The sequence below is a fragment of the Lepisma saccharinum genome, unplaced genomic scaffold, assembly GCF_977018435.1.
Source record: "Lepisma saccharinum unplaced genomic scaffold, izLepSacc3.1 HAP1_SCAFFOLD_435, whole genome shotgun sequence".
Taxonomy (NCBI): domain Eukaryota; kingdom Metazoa; phylum Arthropoda; class Insecta; order Zygentoma; family Lepismatidae; genus Lepisma; species Lepisma saccharinum.
Window position 1 is genome coordinate 115685 of NW_028143134.1, and position 21563 is coordinate 137247.

The 21563-nt window shown below is 38.2% G+C and overlaps 1 long non-coding RNA gene across 1 annotated transcript; it reads left to right on the plus strand.

The window, feature by feature from the left end:
• Positions 1-136: 136 nt before the first annotated feature.
• On the plus strand, positions 137-20602 carry LOC145982812 (uncharacterized). The gene is made up of 3 exons (XR_014441150.1): positions 137-197; positions 17766-17894; positions 19516-20602. It is a non-coding gene; the product is annotated as an uncharacterized LOC145982812 (long non-coding RNA).
• Positions 20603-21563: the final 961 nt, after the last annotated feature.

Sequence of the window (21563 nt, forward strand, 5' to 3'; positions counted from 1 at the left end):
CTCGTTCGTTCTGGAATGGTTTCATTATCGTAACATCAATAATTCAATACATTTTTGTAGCCCCTCAACTATTTCTGAAACACCTGGTATTACTGTACTATTCATGAATTCTGACATTACCCAGCCACTAGACTGCGAAGATGTAATCGACGATTTGAAAGCTCGTCGGAAAACACTACTTGCCTGGATAGTACTTAGTGAGTTTAAAATGCATGTATTATTATTGTTATTATGATTATTACTATTAATGTAGTTAGTTGGTAGTACAGCATATTCATTTCAAAATGAAGGGTAGCAAATTTTCTTCTGCCTCGGGGCGTAAATTAGCTAAATTCGCCCCTGTTGTATTTTGCCAGCATGAAAGTAACATGTAAAAACTGTTACGCTCTAAACATCATTGTACCTACTTTAATTAGGAATTAAGAAATAAACTAATTAAGGTACTTTCCAATATACACGATGCTCAACTTAAGCATGAACAAAGTATTGTAATCATGGTTGTAAACCTACAGTAATAACAAGACCAAGACATGGTCTAACACAACATATCACATACTTACAAACAGACACGTACCCAGGGAAAGGACTCGGCGGCTGAAGCCCCCCTAGAAATCCTACAAATGTTTTGTTGTGGGAGTTTAGTGTGTAGTGGTAATGGAAATCAGACATTTCGCTGGTTGATTATTTTCGTGGTAGGTAGTTTTGGTGCCATACATTTTAGTGCTGGTAATTATGGTGCCATTCATTTTAGTGCTAGGTAATTTTGGTGCCATACATTTTAGTGCTAGGTAATTTTGGTGCCATACATTTTGTTGCCTGAGCATTTTGGTGCTACATATTTTCTAGCACTTTTCTTCTTTGCACACACTTTCACCTCTGAAGTTCTGAAACTTGTGAATGAACATTCTCGTGCGCCAGACGTGGACCAAGCCTTAACCCATTTACCTGCATTGCACTCCAATTTATTTAGAGACAATGTAATACATAAGTTAAGTACTAAATACGCTAAGCCCTCATAAAGAATACAATAAATCATTAATATATTAGTAAAGCTGTAAGTTTTTAGAATCACAGAAAGAAAATATTAACAGAGACCCAAGAATGCATAGTGTTGTTCTTCTTGTTTAATACAACACAACGTTGCACTTTCAATAGGTGGAAGATTAGATGTCACCTCAGCTTCAGCAGACTCCAAAATCGTAATGTCTTCTGTGTTGCGTTTTGCTGGCAAGGTTCTTCATTTCACTGTATAGTAATCCGGCGTTTAATCCATAAATGCCCGGTGCACGTGTATGTTCCTTCACAACTTTCGCAAAGTTATAACTTACATTGTGGTCCAGAGGTCAGAGGTAAGCACCAAAATTACCTAGCACCAAACAAAAATATCCGGCACCAAAATGTCCTAGACCCGAAATAGGCATCTTGCGTTAGAACACGTGGAATAGTATTTTAGATGTCAATTCCGAATACACTTACTACAAGTACGTTCTTGGTGTGCTTTGTGTAAAGTCAGCTGTTTCACTTTAATTAAACTAAACGCACAACTTGGAGAAGTAAGAGGGCTTTAAAGGTCGAGGCCCTCCAAATAGCTTTCAGGCGCATTATTAGCGCATGGAGTCCCATCGACGCTGTTTTATGTCCCTTTCAACTCTCATGGTGATGGTTCAGCAGTGAAATTCTGCACCTCCCACCGGTACAGCTATGATTAACCATAGTTATGGTTAATTCAGGTTCATTCATAACCAACGTAATTCTGAGACACTAATATCGCTTAACTATGTCTTCCTTTCTTTTCATATAATTCCAATTTGAAACAAACAAGAAGGAACTGAATTATCTTGCGATACCTTAAAGATCACCACATTATGGAGTGACTGAAGATGTAGTTGAAATTGAAACTACCTCTGCTTCATCATAGGAAGACTACATTTTGTCTCTTAATCATACTCGAAAACATGTTGAAAATGACAAATCTGGAAGTAAATTAAATTAATCTGAACTGAACTAATAGTGAACAATTATGTCATACACAACAAAACATGTATGAACATTCATTTCGTAAGACTTCTTAACTCGGAAACAAAAAAAGCTGAACTGTTTACCTTAGCAACATTGATTACAATTAACGTAGAACTGCAGTGCTGGAGGTCAATTGATTTTTACCAGACTTTCACATGGGACACTAACATGAGTCCAATCAATACATGGATTTACGTCAGCTGTTGGAGCAAGATACTATTTGTGAATGGAACGAATGCTTGTGGTGTGAGGAGGATGACGCTGAGGTTGTGATTTTACTTCATAGTGAGCTTTATTGGCGTAATTTGATGGTTGTTATTTAGCATCGCTTTACTGCCACTTTGGGCTAATCGCGACTATGAAGATGAGCGATGTAATGGTGAAATTGATTAAGAGACCTTCACAAAAAACAGCCATGAAGTGGCTGGAATTCAAAATCAGGACCCCTGGCTCCGTAGTGTTCTGGGCTAACCACTCTCCCATAGATAACGGCTCATTGTCAAAATGGCTAATAAAGCATCAACAAATGCAGTGCGCTCGTAGGTTGGAAATCTGTTTAATGCATATTGTTTGTTCGTTCACTACTGCATCAACTCACCTAGGTACATCGTAAGGACTGTACCACTGTTATTCATGAATTTAATTTCGAATGAAAATTCCATTCACTAAACTCTGCGACAGGGACATTCTAAGCTACAAAGCTCAGGCTCAGAGACCAAAATACAGAACAAGAATTGAACGAAAAATGTGCATAAAATTGTTTATTTCAACCAGAAGGGGTGTTGGCTGTAGGAGTTTGCAGTTTGAGATTTTAGGAGTTTGACCCTTAGTTCTTAGGAGAAGGTAACCTTATTTCTTATGAGTTGGCAACTTTGCAAATTTCTTTGACGAATTCACGAGGCGAAATACGCACGGGAGGGTGTTCGTGCGTTGAGCTAAGCCATGCTTCTCTAAAAAATTCGGATCAGTGTTGTGAACCTATTGTTCCCAGCATGGAATTTTCTCAGAAACGGAGAAAATTGGAGGCAAACTGTTACAGGAAAGGAAAAGAATGTGAAATAAGACAGGGAAATTCCTGTCTGGGCCAAGAACATGACTGTGCCAATGAACACTTAAGGAAGAATAAAAACAGAAATTACTTTACTGTGCGATCTATGCAGAAATATCAAGCGGATATCTGACTCGTTCCTTAAATAGACATTTTCTATATTTTCCTTTTTCATAATTGCAAAGCTAATGCAATAATAGCAAATATTCAGCTTTCTTGCTTATGCGTTTTTTTTTTGTTTTTTTTTTAAAAAACTGTTATTGAGAAAGCTTATTTGTCTTCATTCCCTCCGTACGGACGCAACTTACGTGTTGCAAAGAAACTAGCAAAAAAAAAAAAAAAAAACATACATACGGTTGGAATTTAGCAAAGAGGAAAGTAAATGCATGTTTACTGGGCGAAATCAAGTTTCAGGTAAGAACGACAACCACGTTGAAGTATTTAGGATGAAGATGGATTCGCATAAAGGTTCTCATTACAACTTAGTTAGAATACGAGGGAAAGAGAAATGAATATGTAGATGCGACTTTTCATTAGTAGGCCTACGTCTGCATATAACATTATAGTGAATAATATATACAAGGAGTAATGTGTTAAAAGTAAGGGAGAGAAAGCTATCTTGAAAAGAAAATTACAGAAAATGAGTGAAGAACAATGTTAGATGACACTTATCTATTATACATTTAAAAATTTAACGAAACTTTTTGGGTCACAGCATTAAATATGTGTATTATGTTGTGTTGCGAGAGAGGAATGACAATTCACCTCTGATGCCAAAAACTAGCTCACGCGGGATATATTTTTTTTTCGGGGAGAGGGGTGGAATTTTAAAGGTGGATTTATTACATAGCTGCGTAGTATAGGGTGGCAGATATACAATGAAATATCTTAAAATTTTTGGATAAAATCAACGAAATGTTGTCGTTTTATAACAAATTGAGTCAAAAATGTGCACTTTAATACACATGTATTCACGGCGGAAAATATTGTTCAGAAGAGACAACCTTGAAGTTGTTCAGTCGCTTCTCTGGAAACTGTGGAAGCATCATCAGTTGAGGACGCGGTGAAGAAAAAGTCTTCTGGTTTGCAGATAAACCCAGGGTAAGATATAACAGAATGATGAGAGTAGGCAATAGAGAAAAACGCCTTGGAAACTGAGTTCACACCAGAAAAGTTGTGCAACTCTGCGCACCACTGCTTCGTGCAAAGTAGAAATATTTATTGATTGAGTTGGTGTTTAAGTCCGCTTTATGCACAGTAAGGCTAATCGTAACTGTATCTAGAGTTAAAGTGGAATCCGAACCACTATGTTCCTCCACCGCGAATCGAACCCGGGACCCCTTGATTACAAGGCGACGACTTTACTACTAAGTAATCGGAGACGCCCAAAAAGAGGAAATATCATTTAGTAAACACAAAATCCTGTTCCGCAATAACAGTAGAAATTTCATATTTGAAAGTTTAAAACACATTTGTTATTTCTTACTGTTACGGGGATCGTGTATTGGAAACGTAACAGGAATATGTAAAATATCATGTTAAATAATACATTTCTGTTAAGTTGGCTGACTTGGGGCAATTTGTTTCGAAAAATAGAACGAAGCTGTTGGTAAAACGATGTTTTTGAAGTGACGTATTTCTTACCTTTTGAACAGTCTCAGAACAGAACAGAACAGTCTTGCTACATATTTATCCGGGCCTTAGTAATTAGCAGTGTAAACTTCGTTTTAAAAGTTGTTCAAAGACAAAATGTAAATCAGGTTTGTATTTACCACCGAGTTCTTTACTGCTTTGATTTGAAATTATTGGTTTTCTGGAAATTTGGGGAGGGCCTGTAGCCCCATCATCTCCCCTCAGCGTACGGCAGTGCTACCAGAGACACGTGGAGTCGAGTGGGGGAAATCCCCTTAATCAGGAAAGCAGCATACTTGTCTGATGTTAGGAATTTTCAATATCTAGTTAGGTATTTGCTATTCGATATTCAATATCAAGGTTTACTTGTCTTGTAGTAGGGTATTGTCGATTCTGAAAAGATTGATCGGAATTTTCCACCGTCTATTTCCTCCTGTGGTGCAACCACCTAGTGGATTGCGCGTACAATAGAAAGAGGGGGCATGCGCCAACTGAGTGACCTTGCTTTCCACATTCCACAGCGACGATTTCTTTGCAGCAGACATGTCAATTTCACCTCACGGTGTTGGCAGCAACAATTCTGAAGAGTGGTGTTCGAACATTAAACAATTAGCAAGGTAGGTTTGGTGGCAATTGCTTAAATGTATGTGTGCGTGTGTGTGTGTGGTAGAGGGAGAGAGAAGCCCCACAGCTATATATTTTGGTGCCCTAGGAAGGAGCGTGTTTGGCGCCCCTTCTGCTATCAACCGCACTACCAAGCGCCGACATTTTATGTGCGTCCTTCGATATTTTCTTCTTGTACCATGGTTTGTGATATTTACATCGTACAAATATTGAAATGAGAAACACGTTGTTAATTTGTTACATGAGATAATTTCTATTAATTTCAGAAATTTGTCTCTCATTTTGTCCTAGAAGCTTAACTATGGCCACCTTTGGGTCAACTACCTTATTAAACTAATAACATATCTAGAATGTGAAAACGGCCCCCACTTTCCTGGTTTCTATCCGGCACTCTGGATTAATTCCCTTCTTGAACGCTTTCAGTCTCTCTCTTCCACACCTCTCCCTGCTTGCCTAACGAGCAGATTATAATAACGCCAAAATTATGAAAGCGGGGTTTCACATAACATTTACCTAGGTATATTTCTCGTCCCTAGGTTCTTTAACAAGTACAGAAAGTGAATATATATCTGGTTTAGAATAGGCGGTACTGTAGTTCTTGGAGTTAACTCTTAAATCAGAACATTTCTTGTAGGATTACATGGGTTTATTACACGTTGTTTATCGTATACATATTTACATAGCGTTCCATGTGTGCATTGACCAAATCATCCATCATAACTCTAAATCAATAAGATGCGTACCTATGGCTTACACCATTGACACTTCCTTTACCGCACAGTTAGTACGTAAAACTATCTCTGCGGGCCTACCCTCGACCTAACGATATTCCGTTCCTTTCCTTGCGTTTCCTTACGCCTCTACATCTTTTCTTTTTGGGCATCAATTTTCTTTACGGAAATATCTACATAATAAAAGCTTTCTGAAAGGGACTTTGGGACAGCAACAGGGGTTGGCTTCCACCAAATACTACATTATTATTATCAGTCTAGCCACCAAAAGTGGACTAAACTCGAGGAAAGGTTCGTCTTCGTCGAGAAGTTGGGAAAAAACTGTTTTTGTGTTAAACCCAACTGGCCTTTTTTATAGTTGGGGTGGACGTCCGTGGACGTTTACCCCGTAGCACTGGAATTTTCCACAGTAACGGTCTTTTGAAAGACAGACACCTCAACTGGGAAGCTAAAAAACAGGGAAATCTAATATCCAGTAAAACACAAGCACATGTTCTTACAAGCCATAACATATAAACGTACACACATGGAACATATTAATTAACCCTACACCTTGTAGCTGGCCAGCAATCAATTAATACAATGTACCAAAACCAGTAATGGTCTACCGACCATTACAACAATTATTGAATTATAATTTTTGGTTTTTTAATGTCGCTTTCCTTGCTTTAGACGTATCTACGAGGTGTTTGTTCAAACAAGGACAATTCAAATTCTTCTCAGGTATATCAAGTGACAAACGGAACCTTTCTCACTTCCTTTGCCACTTGATATATACCTGAGATGAATATGAATAGTCCATGTTTGAACCTACAGCTTAAATTGCACTTCCATACCTGCCCAGAACTTATACCTTAATAATTTATTCCAGAAGATCCGGAAACACTCTTTATTAGGAGGACGTTCGTTTGTCTTGGAAAAACTCTTCCCAGTAATTTTTTTTCTCTCTTTTGTTGTTGCCTTCAAACAATAGAATTAATATAACTACCTGACTGAAACCAGGAACAACAATCGAAAATAGTCAAGTTGATATTAAGCATACATTCTTATATTTTTGTAGACATTTGAAATCAATAAACTAAAATATTTTATTTACACATCGATAATAATGTACACGCGATGGCGAACTACGATGGACGCTCGTAGAAAATGTTTCCACGTGAGAGGAGTCAGAATCAATTATATGTTCTGAATCCTGATACGTTATATACCGTTATGCCATGTGACATCATATTTACAGATCAATAACTCTTGCCTTCGATTATATGTATAGTTGGGATCACGTAATAAACAGAATTTGGAACAAACATTCCCATGTTTTAATTTCCACTTTGCTGCCTAAAGTTTACTAGAAGTTGTGTTATCCATTTTAGACTTGAATGCAAATTAAAAAGAATAAAATGTTACAGACCAAAAATATGTTTATTGGTTGAGTCACTTCGTTGGTTACAGGCAATGGGCAGCGTCATGAAGAAAGATTGATACTTGAAGAGACCGAAGCTTGAGGAATAAAGTAGACAGAATAAAATTTGACATATTCGCACCATCTACTTGACTCTGATTTTAAATATGTTGTTATTCTCATTTTTTACCCTCCTTTCTCGGCAACTCCCAGACTCGTAAGGCATTCATACCAAAAGGTAATGTGAGCGAAGACAATTTTTCTATCTATTTTTTAAAAATAAACTGATATTAAAATTAAATTAATAGTAGGCTAATAAAGTCATGGGGCGCCGCAACGTTTACTCTTTTCCATTTTTATCTTTGGTTCGTCCGGCACCTGGAGTGACAACCACCTCTCCTCTTAAGATTAGCGCATTTTTAAGAAATCCGGACAGACTAACAAATATTTACAATTACATGCCTAAAGAGGACGAAGAAAGAAATTTCTCAACTTTCCAGTTAGGGGTCAAGTAACCCCCTACATGCACCAATGACAAACACACGTACTTACATGTAAGGACTGTTGCCTCCATCAAGTATGCTTAGCCGATTTTTGAAGTTGAGATAGAGTAAATCGTTTTCACTCATTAAATCCCAGGGAAATATATTTGTCTCCTTTATCCCCCACTCAGAATCTTTGAAGGGACGTGTCTTCCCCGTGTATCCATTAATCCATGATGCCTGTCGTGATAGCGGAATTAATAAATATTTAATATAAATAATTTTCTTATGAACAATATAATTACACGTATATTTATGCCAATCAAATATTTAGATTCACATTATTTACAAACATATTACAATTTAACTGTAACTTCGCGTTAATGGCACGATTTTTACCAAAAATAACAGCAACATTTATTGAGATGTTCCTAACTTTGAGCTCCTGGAATATGAACTTTTCCGATCTAGGGTCATGATTATGAAACGCTGCATATTGTCAGTAAAGGGAAACTAAAGTTTCCCAAAAATTTCTGTGTTACAGTTATGAACACCATGTCACGAATTCCAGCAGTGATGAATATTACACTTTAGTAGAGAGCAGGGTAGATAACAATCATAATTTTAAAAAAACAAAACATTTTTGATGTTCTTTATATAAATGGGATTTTTATTAAAATCGATTTTTTATTGTTTAAAAACACGCTTAAGATTGTTTGTATGATTTCTGGCACCATGCATATAGATGCATGTTGTTTTTTATAGGATTGCTTTTTCTGCTAAACGGCTCTGTAAAATATTGGAACAGTTTGATTAAAGGAAATAAAAATTACATGTAAATATACATTTTTCTGTCTCTGATACTATACATATGAATCTACTATGGAAATGTTTGTTGAATGTGTGAGTGAAACTATAATAATTACAGTAACTTTTCTTCCAGTGAAAATAAAACAGGATGTACTATATGTATAATTGTAACTTAAAATATTTTTAAAGTCTTTGTAGCAGAATTTTGGCATTTTTTTTATGATAGTTTGCAAAATATCAGCTGCCATGATTATTTATAGTATTGTTGACTTGTAGGTAAAAATTAGAAGGTGTACTTGAAACGAAACATTACGGAGACAGGATGTTCTCGTCGGTTTGGAATGCAGGCAGACCTTACAAATTCCATTACTTGCCTCGTCCGTGGAAAGGTACCAGCCTGACAGACGGATATGAATCGACAGGTATTGGAATTTGTATAGCGAAGCAACCGAACCGATCTGAGAAGATCGGAAGGGAATTTCAGGATCAGTTTTGGATTTGGTTTTAGTGAGTCCACTTCGAGGAAGACAGCGCAGGTATGTACTAGGGGTGGCCAGATCCGGATCCTGGCGGATCCGAAATCCGGATCCGGTTGGTTCCGGATCCTTAGGATCCGGATCCTAAAATTTTTCGGATCCGGATCTGCGGATCCGGATCCAGAACTTTCGGATCCGGATCCAGAATTTTCGGATCCGGATCCGGAATTTTCAGATTCGGATCCGGATCCGGATCCAGAACTTTCGGATCCGGATCCAGAACTTTCGGATCCGGATCCAAAACTTTCGGATCCGGATCCAAAACTTTCGGATCCGGTACTTTCAGATCCGGATCAGGTACTTTCGGATCCGGTACTTTTGGATCCGGATCCGGAATTTTCGGATCCGGATCCGTTTTGCCATCCCACATGCGCTTCTTTGGAAAGTAAGAATGTGCTTATAACATATTGTTACCTGCTAATATACATATATATATAATATACATACACACACACACACACACATATATATATATATATATATATATATATATATATATATGTGTGTGTGTGTGTGTGTGTGTGTGTGTGTGTGTGTGCTCGCGTGCGCGATTTGTAATTAATTAATACACTTACTTACTAGGGAGGTCTAAGTCTCCCCCTCCGATTTCCATGAAACTTGGCAGGTGTATAGAGCCCCCCCCCTCAAATGTCAAGATGAGGAGAAATTGAAGTGGGGATCTGACCCCGAAACCACGTAAATATGGCATAGGAAGAAACAGGGGGCATACGGCCTCTATATACACCTGTCAAATTTCATGGGAATCGGAGGGGGACACAGGGGTCAGATGATTCCCACGGCAATTTGTCCTAATCTTGACATTTGAGGCGGGTTTTGCCCCCTAAAACAGTATTTTAGCCGAAACAAAAAAACACGTATTTCTTCCTTTGGGCCCCTCTATACACCTGCGAAGTTTCATGAAAATCGGAGGGGAACACAGGGGTCAGATCCTTACTTCAATTTGTCCTCATCTTGACATTTGAGGGGATTTTGCCCCCTGAAACAGTTTTTAGCTCAAACAAAAAAACACGTAATTCTTCCTTCGGGCACCTCTATACACCTGCCACGTTTCATGGAAATCGGAGGGGAACTCAGGGGTCAGATCCCCACTTCAATTTGTCCTCATCTTGACATTTGAGAGGAGGTTGCCCCCTAGAACAAATTTTTTGCCGAAACAAAAAAACACGTATTTCTTCATTTGGGCCCGTTTATACACACACCTGCCAAGTTTCATGGAAATCTGAGGGGGACACAGGGGTCAGATCCCCACTTCAATTTGTCCTCATCTTGACAATTCAGTGGGTTTCGCCCTGTAAAACCGTTTTTTAGCTGAAACAAAAAAAAAACATGTATTTCTTCCTTTGGGCCCCACTATACACCTGCCAAGTTTCATGGAAATCGGAGGGGGACATATAAATCAAATGCCCACTTAAATTTGTCCTCATATTGACATTTGAGGGGGGGTTGCCCCCTAAAATCGTTTTTTAGCCGAAAAAAAAACACGTATTTCTTCATTTGGGCCCGTTTATACACACACCTACCAAGTATCATGGAAATCGGAGGGGGACACAGGGGTCCGATCCTCACTTCAATTTGTCCTCATCTTGACATTTGAGGGGGTTTTGCCCCCTAAAACCGTTTTTTTAGCTGAAACAAAAAAAAACACTTATTTCTTCCATTGGGCCCCACTATACACCTGCCAAGTTTTATGGAAATGGGAGGGACACAGGGGTCAGATCCTCACTTCAATTTGTCCTCATCTTGACATTTGAGAGGGTTTTGCCCCCTAAAACCGTTTTTTAGCTGAAACAAAAAAAACACGTATTTCTTCCTTTGGGCCAGTTTATACACACACCTGCCAAGTATCATGGAAATCGGAGGGGGACACAGGGTCAGATCCTCACTTCAATTTGTCCTCATCTTGACATTTGAGGGGGTTTTGCCCCCTAAAACCGTTTTTTATCTGAAACAAAAAAACACGTATTTCTTCCATTGGGCTCCACTATACACCTGCCAAGTTTCATGGAAATCGGAAAGACACAGGGGTCAGATCCTCACTTCAATTTGTCCTCATCTTGACATTTGAGGGGGTTTTGCCCCCTAAAACCGTTTTTTAGCTGAAACAAAAAACACCTAATTCTTCCTTTGGGCCCCACTATACTGCCAAGTTTCATGGAAATCGGAGGGGGACACTTAGATAACCTCCCTTGTTAGTCTTACACTTTGTAATTATATAACACTGCATATATTATAATGTTTTATTTTAATTTGTAAAACTGTAACTGTAGAACAATTGTTTAATTTTTGTATAACATTTCTATCTTGTTATATGTGTTAAAGGTTTCATCCTGGAATGGAATGTCTCACATTTATGTGTGTTTTCATTTCCAATACATTCGAATGAATACATATTCGTTTCAATGGCATTTACAAAATCACTTCGGACATTTGTGCACGAGTGTGTTAGCCGATGCGTAGCAAAGTATTTTAGGAACAACACTTGAAAAAAATTCTTGTAGGACTAAGGTGTGGTAATATTATAATGGGATTGAGATACGAAACTCTCGGATCCGGATCCGGATTTTCGGATCCGGATCCAGATCCGAAACTTTCGGACCCGGATCCGAAATTTTTGGATACGGATCCGAAACTTTCAGACCCGGATCCGGATCCGCGGATCCGGAACTCTCGGATCCGGATCCAGATCCGAAACTTTCAGATCCGGATCCGCGGATCCGGAACTCTCGGATCCGGATCCAGATCCGGAACTTTCGGATCCGGAACTTTCGGATCCGGATCCAGATCCGAAACTTTCGGATCCGGATCCGGAATTTTCGGATCCGGATCCGGATCCGTAACTTTTGGATCCGGATCCGGATCCGAATGGATCCGGATTTTTCGGATCCGGATCCGTTTGGCCATCCCTAGTATGTACCTGGAGGACGGAGGCGTCACTCCGAAATTTAGAATGGTCTGAGCCTTGTTACAAAACCTCTCGCTAGTACCTTTTCTTACTTACATCCCGGTAATAAAATAATTAAGAGAAGGGAAGGGGGAAACAGTATAATGATAATGACACTATTTACGGTTAAACATGATTAGAATTTTGTATATTATTCTACACAAAATGTTTGCTATTCTTGCCTATAAAAATAGATTTCAACACAAGCTATTCTGGTGCCCAACGACAGATACACAAATAACAAATTTAAGAGCTAGGCTCCCTTAAAACAGAATTTACAACCTGATCCGCTCAGATCATTGGAAAACACTTAATGGCTTAGCGGATAAAGTTTCCAGAAAGGAACTCCTAGAATATCAAGAAAACAGGCAACCGCCACCAGCACCTCGGGGACCGAGTGAACAACAGCAACAACAAAACAGAAGATCACGGAGACTAGTGGAACGAAACCAGACGTCCTAGAACATCAGGCATACAATGAGTAACGACTGGAGACAGTGTCTCCTGCAGGTGAGTGAAGAAGTAGATTATACGCCATAAGTCAAAGCAGACAAGATATTACTGAGACGGGAAGAACAAGATCAGCAAGGCAACCTGGCAAGAGGCATAATGAATACCTAAACAGAAGATAATTGTAACTTTGTTGTCCCATGAATGTAGTTTTTGACAGGCACGTATCCAGGAATTCCTTTTGCGTGTGGGGGGGGGGGGGGTTGAACACTATCTCTTTAAGGGGTATAGATAGAACCTCATAATTGAATGTTTTAGACCAGTGATGGCAATTTGGTTCCAAACTGAGAGGAGGGGGTGCAAGGAAAGTTTACAGGCAACATCTTACGATTTGACATACACCGGATATGCACTATGTACACATTTTAGCGAAAAATCAGTTGAAGTCAAGGGTGGCTCGGTGGCTCAGTTGGTAGAGTAATGGCACGCTTTGCCATAGCCCTGATTCGGGTCCTGGTACAGTCTGCAATTTCCGCTAAAATGTATACATATGCAACATCTTCGTGCTTTCTCTTATCGACATTTTCGGCTGTCAATTTATGAGTCATTCCATATGAAATCAACACAGCCCACAACCTGACCATCTCCGATTTTCATGAAATTTGGGGAGTTCAAAGTATGCATGGAACTTAGCAACTATGAATATTTTTAGTTTCGTTTGTCTTGTAATTATTGTATTATTCAAGGTCAAAGTTCGCATAAATTGCCCTTTTTGAGCTAGCTTAGCTATACTGAATGTGCTGCAACTCCGCCTCTATTTCGTCTAGGAAGCTCAAATAAAGCTTATTGTACAAGGAATTGAACAAGCTTTCCAGTGATATATAAAAAGCCTACCTTTGGATAAAAATATAATTTTGTTACGTGACCTTGATTTTGACCTTGAATAATATCTCAAAACATGTCATCACCGAAAATCGTGAAAAAAATATTTGATCCCTCATGCCCTACTCTAAAACATATCAAAAAATATTCTGGAACTGCAATGGGATCAGAAGATACAAAATAATATGTGTAACTATGTGACTGATAAAAGCCTCATTACATGAACTATGACTAGTCAAAAGTCCCTTAACACCCCCTACAAAATGTCAAGAAGCGAAATAGGTTAGGCACAGGGATATCCCTAGCTGTGTGTGCCAAGTGCAGGTCCGGCATATTGTTGACCGCCATATTGAATTCAACGCAAAAATTTCAGAGGAAAGAGTGTGATGTGATATATCAAATCAGGCTAGAATTTTACGAGAAATAAAGCGGCGAAGGTTTTTCCAACATATTTATTTAACCAGCAAAAAGGTATTACTGCATGCTTGTAACCATTTTCTCCTTCTCGAGGTGTTAAAAACAAAGCATCAGAATGCTCCTAACGTATTAGGAACTCATCGAGATCATGCTGACATCTCGGGAGAGAAAGAAGTCCACGCACCATTGCAGATGATTTTAATCAGGACATTCAACAAATAGTTGAATAGTGAAGAATATTGGGAAAAATATCTCAAACAATTATGTGACACTTTCTTTGTAATAAAAAAATCTTCAGTGAGGAGGCTACTTTTTATGTTCACGGTGAAGTTAATAGAAAGAATATGCAATACCTGTGATTTGATAATCTACAGTACGCAGATCCCAGACGAAAGGTTGTTGCTGGTAATCTAATGATTTGGTATAGTGTATGGAAAACGAGAATGGTTTATCCATTTTCAACAACTGTAGCTTAAATGTTTAGGGCTTCTTGGATTTGTTAAAAGAACAGGTTTTTCATCCTCGCTTATGGGATAGGGCACTTTTCCAGAGTTTTGAAACAGGACAGAGTGTGACCACATTATGTGGACATTGTGGTGATTTCTTCACGGTAAATTTCTAGGTAGATTGATGGCAGACAGGGATCTATTAAAAGGCATGCACATTCCCCAGATCTAACATCTTAGGAGGACTTTTACCTTCAGAAACATTAGAAGAAAATGGTGCATGCACTAAAAGTCCGTGATATTGACCATCTGAGAGAAGGCACAGTTGCTGCTTGCGATGATGTTGCACCTGCTACGTTGCCAAATGTTCTATGTGAGTGTGAGAGAAATCAAAGGAGTGTGCTGACAGGAACATTGACAACATTAAAATGTGCATATATTGTAAGTGAAAGATATGCGTATAACATTTTGCTAGCTAAAGATGCGTCGGAAAAGCCTTCGCCGCTTCATTTCTCGTAAAATTCTAGCCTGATTTGAAATTCTTGCGTTGAATTCAATATGGCGGTCAACAATATGCCGGACCTGCACTTGACACACACAGCTAGGGATATCCCTGTGCCTAACATATTTCACATCTTTACATTTTGTAGGGGGTGTTAAGGGATTTGTGACTCGTCATAGTTCATGTAATGAGGCATTTATCAGTCACATAGTTACACATATTATTTTGTATCTTCTGATCCCATTGCAGTTCCAGAATGATTTTTTGATATGTTTTAGAGTAGGGCATGAGAGACCAAATATATATTTTTTTACGATTTTCGGTGATGACATGTTTTGATATATTCAAGGTCAAAATCAAGGTCACGTAACAAAATTATATTTTTATCCAAAGGTAGCCTTGTTATATATCACTGGAAAGCTTGTTCAATTACCTGTACAATAAGCTTTATTTGAGCTTCCTACGCAAAATACAGGCGGAGTTACAGCACATTCAGTATAGCTAATAGAGCTCAAATAGGGCAATTTATGCTAACTTTGATCTTGAATAATTTAACAATTACAAGATAAACGAAACTAAAAATTTTAATAGTTGCTAAGTTCCATGCATACTTTGAACTCCCCAAATTTCATGAAAATGGGAGATGGTCAGGTTGGAAATTGCACATACCTGTGTTGATTATTACTCAAAACTTTGATTTTCAGTTGATCTGTACAACTTATTTCTTTTTATAATAAACCGCTCCAATACCTGGTACTGCTGAAATATTCACTTTAGGAAGAGACCTTTGATCTCTTCGGCCCTGGACCCGAACTAACACTACACTGAGGCTCCGGAAGTTCCGCTGTCGTCAATGTCTTCAGCTTAGGACCCGAACTTTGATTAGTAGTAGACTTCGTTACTTTACGATATATAGTCCTCTTCATTTTCGAGTCTCTAGCTATTATAAAGCTATCTTCGGACATTGACCAGTGACGGCGATTAGCGGGGCGAGGGGGCAGTTGCCTCCACTTTCTTGCCACTTTTGTCCCCGCACTATGCTAAACTTTACCTACCAAGGGAAAGTGAACTGTCCTTGCCCCCCAGTTTTGGCATCTTGCCCACCCACCCCGCTAAGTTTTGGAACTCAATCGTTGCCACTGACATTGGCCGATCACTAATCAACTGTATGAACTGTCACACTTACCTCTGAAGTCTCATTAACAGATTCTGTTGTACAGATCAACCAGGAAATTGAAGCCGCATATTTCTATCCTCATTATAGTCTAAAACGTTCCGCAGATAAAACGATTCCTTAATATTGCCAGTTGTGCGACTTCTTCCGTTATTCAAGAACGTTCCCTCTCGCGCATTCCAGAGATTAAAGAATTACAATGAATCGCCCTACGTGTGACGCTACTTTTGCAGCTTCCAAATGCTGACAAGTTCTTACATAGTGCTGCGACAACGCCGAAAGCGCATGAAAAGTTTTCGTGCAATATTATCAACAACAGGGCTATAGAGACATTCTCAGTCTCGCCTCCATAAATATTTAACTCCTTAAATTAATCTTTTTTCTCATTACTGAAGAAGCCAAAAATCTAATTTTAATTAGCGTAAACTGAAAAATTTCCTGAAGGGGTTGGGGGAGGGAGCTCAAGCTCCTTGATACCTACCTTGGATACATGCTATTAAGAATAACAGGGTTACAGAACATTCTCCGTCTTATCTCGATAACTATTTGTCTCAAATGATCGTCACATTATTCAAGAAGCCGAAAACCTAATTTTATCTAGCGTAAACTGAAAAATTTCCTACAGGGGGGCCGAGCCCCCTGATTCTCACCTTGGATATATGCTATTAACAATAACAGGGCTGCATAACATTTTCCGTCTTTCCTCGATAATCATTTCTGTCCTTAAATTATCGTCATATTATATTATTTCTCACCACAAGAACAAAAAACCTCATTGTATCTAGTATAAACCGAAAATATTCGGGGGGGGGGCTCGAGCACTCTAAGCCCCCCTTTGATACGTGCCTGGTTTGTGACATTATTGTACCTTACTTGTAATTTAGGAGCAACCCCAAACAACCCCAAAGGCCCTCAAAGAACCTTAGGCCGATTCTGCTCACCTTGTGGTCACATTGCACCCAAGGGGGTCCGCATTTTTTTTTCTCGGGCATGAGGTCAGAGTAGGATTTCATATCATACCCTTCATTCATAGAAACTTTTATTATTGTCATTGCTATTATTGTTATAATTATACTTTACAAATCATAAAATTCAAATTTCATTTAAAATACTTTGGCGTTGTGTACAAGTTCAGATTCCAGCCTGCTATTCACATAGAAACTGCATTCGCCTTCCTTCCTCTCCATAAACATTTATCACTTTTTTGATGAACAATAGTAATAAATGAAATTTGAATTTTATGATTTGTAAAGTATAATAATAATAATAATAACTGCAATGACAATGATAAAAGTTTCTGTGACTCAAGGGCAAGATACGAAATCTTACTCTGCCCTCCACGCCCCCCCCCCAAAAAAAAAAAAATTGCGGACACCATTGGATGCAATGTGACGACAAGGTTGCTCTGGGGGCCATTGTTAGCCTGTAGGAATAAGGAAGAATCTGAGGTGATAGTTTCTCAATCTGTAGGACTGATGTCGTACAAACTCGCAACAAACAATTAATTTATATCTGACCGGTGTCTGAAGTTGTCCAACCCTAAGACCCTTGGTAAAGCGAATTCTCCCTTTAGTCCCTGAACTGCATGTGACTGTATGTGTTTGTGAATCGGAATGTACTATAAGTGCTGTTTTGTTTTTCTCTACAGAACTCAACCTCCACAGTTCATGTTCTTCGAGAATTAAGCCGAAAGAGGATCATTGAAAGCACGTGCTGTTCGGGAGACTGTGCCACCGTAGGGATTATTCCTCTGCCTTTTCTAGTATTCTGTTACGAGGTGAGTTCAATTTGCATCTATGATAACTTATCTATAACATTAAGAGAACAGGTTGTGGGATCTGAAATGGTTAATTCAGATGGTTAAAACATTTTAAAAGAATCATATTCCTATCGTCAATTTTGAAATCGTTAATTCACGTTTCCCGGTGTGCTATTGAATTATGCACAGAGAAGAGTTTAAACTTCATAAAGTCTGTAGCTCAGATACATTTACAAGTAAATCGTTGAGAAGATGCAGGGAGCTGCATCAAAACACGCTTCAATTGACGAGTTAAAGTACAGCCTAATGTGACAAGAAATACTCTCTTGCATCATATGATGCTCTTCGATGTTACCTTTAAATATAGAATGTCCAAAAATTCATCGAACTCTAAACTTGTTTCTTGACAAATGCCAGAAGAACAGACTTTAAAGCATAAATCGGTGCGTTTCAGTTGCATCAATAGATTTGGTGTTTTCTGTGTATGTATCTGAATTCATCCTACTGTTTCCACTAAAATATATTTTTCAATACACAAAAACATAAGAAACGGTTTCAGACGCATAATAATTTACAGGTCGTCATGCGAGCATTGTATATGAACATATTCAGTCTTTCATTTGCACAATATACGAAATATTATTCTGTGACGTAGGTTTTTGAAGGATACTTTTCACATGGCATGCTACGTACAACAAGTCATGTTGGTGGGAACCTTTAAAGTGTGTCTAATTTAATTTGGTTTTCAATGCGAAGAAATTGCATCCCATACTACTGAAGAGATATGCACTCGAAAACTGCTAATGTTCATGTTGATTGAGAACATACCTCAAATCATTAAGCAATGAGTATACGGAAAGTATTTTCTGTATTGTTGTATTGATTAAAAATAAAGCTAGCAATGTGATGATGTCGTATATTTACCACATTTCTTTCTCCATGGAAGAACAAGGCAGGTTCTTAGTTGTTTTTAGAGTAACATACAGAGCCACGGTGGTTCAGTCGTTAGAGCATTTCACAACCACTCGTGGGAGTCGTTTTCTGATTAGATTTAGGGTTTGTGATTTGAGGTAGAAATTTTGCAGCGTGTCCTTGTAATGGATCCCCTAGCATCTAATTTGTGGGTAATTGTGGATAAAGGCTGCCGAAGCCGTGTTAATCACATTACGTCCACAAATGTCGGGATTGAAAAGTGTGCGGCCCCTTACTTCCTCATGACTTCCCGCATTTCGCAACGTACGGTGTGTAGCCTTATTTTCAAATTCTTAAAGTAGCATATGCAAGTCATTCATGTTACAGCTCTAGGCACATTCCAGTTAATTATTCTACCTAGGTATATTTATGAAGTAGATGAAATAAATAGGAATTTAAAGACGAGTAAAGAAAAACTTAATGAACAATAAATCATTACTCACATCATTGGAATACACACCCCCTTAATCCTAATAAGAATTGGAAAATTATAATTTGAAATGATTACTTATACATTGCATTATTCGATTTTAACCGCAACGCAGGTTAGAAGAAACGCTTTACTTACTACAACTGGTAATGCGCCAGTTCAAAACCCTTCGCTTTATGTGTTGAACCACATTTTCGAAAAGATAATTAAAACTCATGTTTCATATTTTGATTCTAGGTTACACTTCAGTGGACGATTGTCTTCAGGATAAGACAAGATGGGTCTAAGATGGATGAAGCACCAGAATCTCCACAACATACAAGTGAGCCAAGAAACTTCAAGTGAAAAACGAATGTAAGTGTGATCACTTATTTCCAATCCCAGAGCGCATCACAAGAATCCAGAAATTCATTGGTACATTTACATCATTGGTGGAATTTAAAGAAGAGGATACATTTAAAGAGGATGATAATTTTTAATGAACGCAAATGTAACTGGTACAGCGAAGGCAGGGACATTAAATATGGTTAGGTGATCTTAACTATGTGGAAGGATTGGATTTAATGACTAAATGCGAGGAAATTTAAAAGTATAATTGTGTGCATGTGTAGTGTAATGTCCTATTTATCTCAAACACAAGAGCAAAGTTAGACTTGAAAAGTGTATTCACACATAATTAACACTTTTAATTGCAGAGATGGCGCCTGTAGTTTCAAAGCTCAAGGATGTTAGTGGTTGTAACGAGAAAAAATGTGATGGAGCAACAGCGAATGATTCACCTGAGGACAACGGAACAGATTCTGCGGATGGACAACAACGCATGACTTATGAAAAAAAGCCGGGGACATCAGGAATGAGTGTTCAGCTTTATGAAATATATCTATCAATGTATATCCTTCTGAAAGGAAAGATGCTCTGCGAGGAAAAGATGATGAAGAACTTCTTGTTAGCCACAAATTTGAAACAAGCAGTCGCTTTTGATGATGTAGTTTTCAGCTATCGCTATGTAGACCAGAATGGAGCAGAGAAGACAAAGATCATATTCCTACAAGCAAAGCACCGAGATGACCCGCTGAAGAATAAACTTACTCTAAAGGAAATGCTTTCGAAGAAAGATAAAGATTTTAAGCTGACCAGATATTTCACAGCCTACCGTAAGATTAAGCAGTGCTTTATGACGATGAAAACTCATCCAATATTTAGAAGCAATTTTGAAGATTGTGAGTTTGTTTTATTCACTAACAACGCACATGATTTCATGCTAAATGATCCAAGTGTTGAAGAAGTTGAACTTCAGGAAGATAACATACTATGTATATGCAATAAAAAGAATTATTATAAGCTCAATTTACGTGGAATTAAAGGAGAGAAAATCCTAGAAACTCTGAAAAATTCATCTCATTGTCATAAACTAGCCAAACAGTTAGCAGAATGTGTTGTCGCTAAGATGTGTGTAAGCGTGGATAAAGATGTTATGAAATTTTACCACCATGCTCTAGCTAAAGATGTAATTGAAAGGACAGGTGAGAATAAAGGAAAATTCAAAGAAAAATTTCTCTCAACTGAAGACGACAGTCTTTTCAAACAAATGTTCTTACATGAAATTCAATCTAGAAAAGGGATCACTGAACGTTCTGATGGAGTTGTAATATTACAAAATATCAAACTTCCAAAGAATTTTGGCAGAATGAAGGATATAGATGAAAAGCCAGCATTACCACATGATGTTGTTCCTGAAGAGGAAATAGAAGATTTCTTAAATAGGTTTAAGATTTTTGTAAATGAACCGAATGAGAGAGAATTAAGGGATCTCATAAAGAAGGAAATACAGTGTAAGTTCAATGTAGACGACAGTGACATAGAGAGTGTGTTTTCCGAAACAAGGACTAAAATTAAAAACTGGTGGAAAGACGATAATTATTTCCTCACACAAGACAATAACTTTTATGAGGAATCAGCTAGAGTTTCGGTTTGGTTTGACGTTAGGGACCCAGTTGAACTATTTACAGGAAGGCAAGATGAGTTACACAAATTGCATCAAGCTGTGCAAAGAAACCAAGTAGATGACAAAGCCACTGTTATATCTCAATCAACTTCAATTAGTGGTCTAGGTGGAATAGGAAAGAGCGAGTTAGCAAGGAAATATATTCAAAGGTATACCAAGGAATGTGACGATAACATCATGTGGATGAACGCTGAAAATTATGACACACTTTGTGAATCATTTCGTAGACTAGCGGAAAACAAGTTACGAATTCGCACAGAAAACGTGGATGGAAAACCTA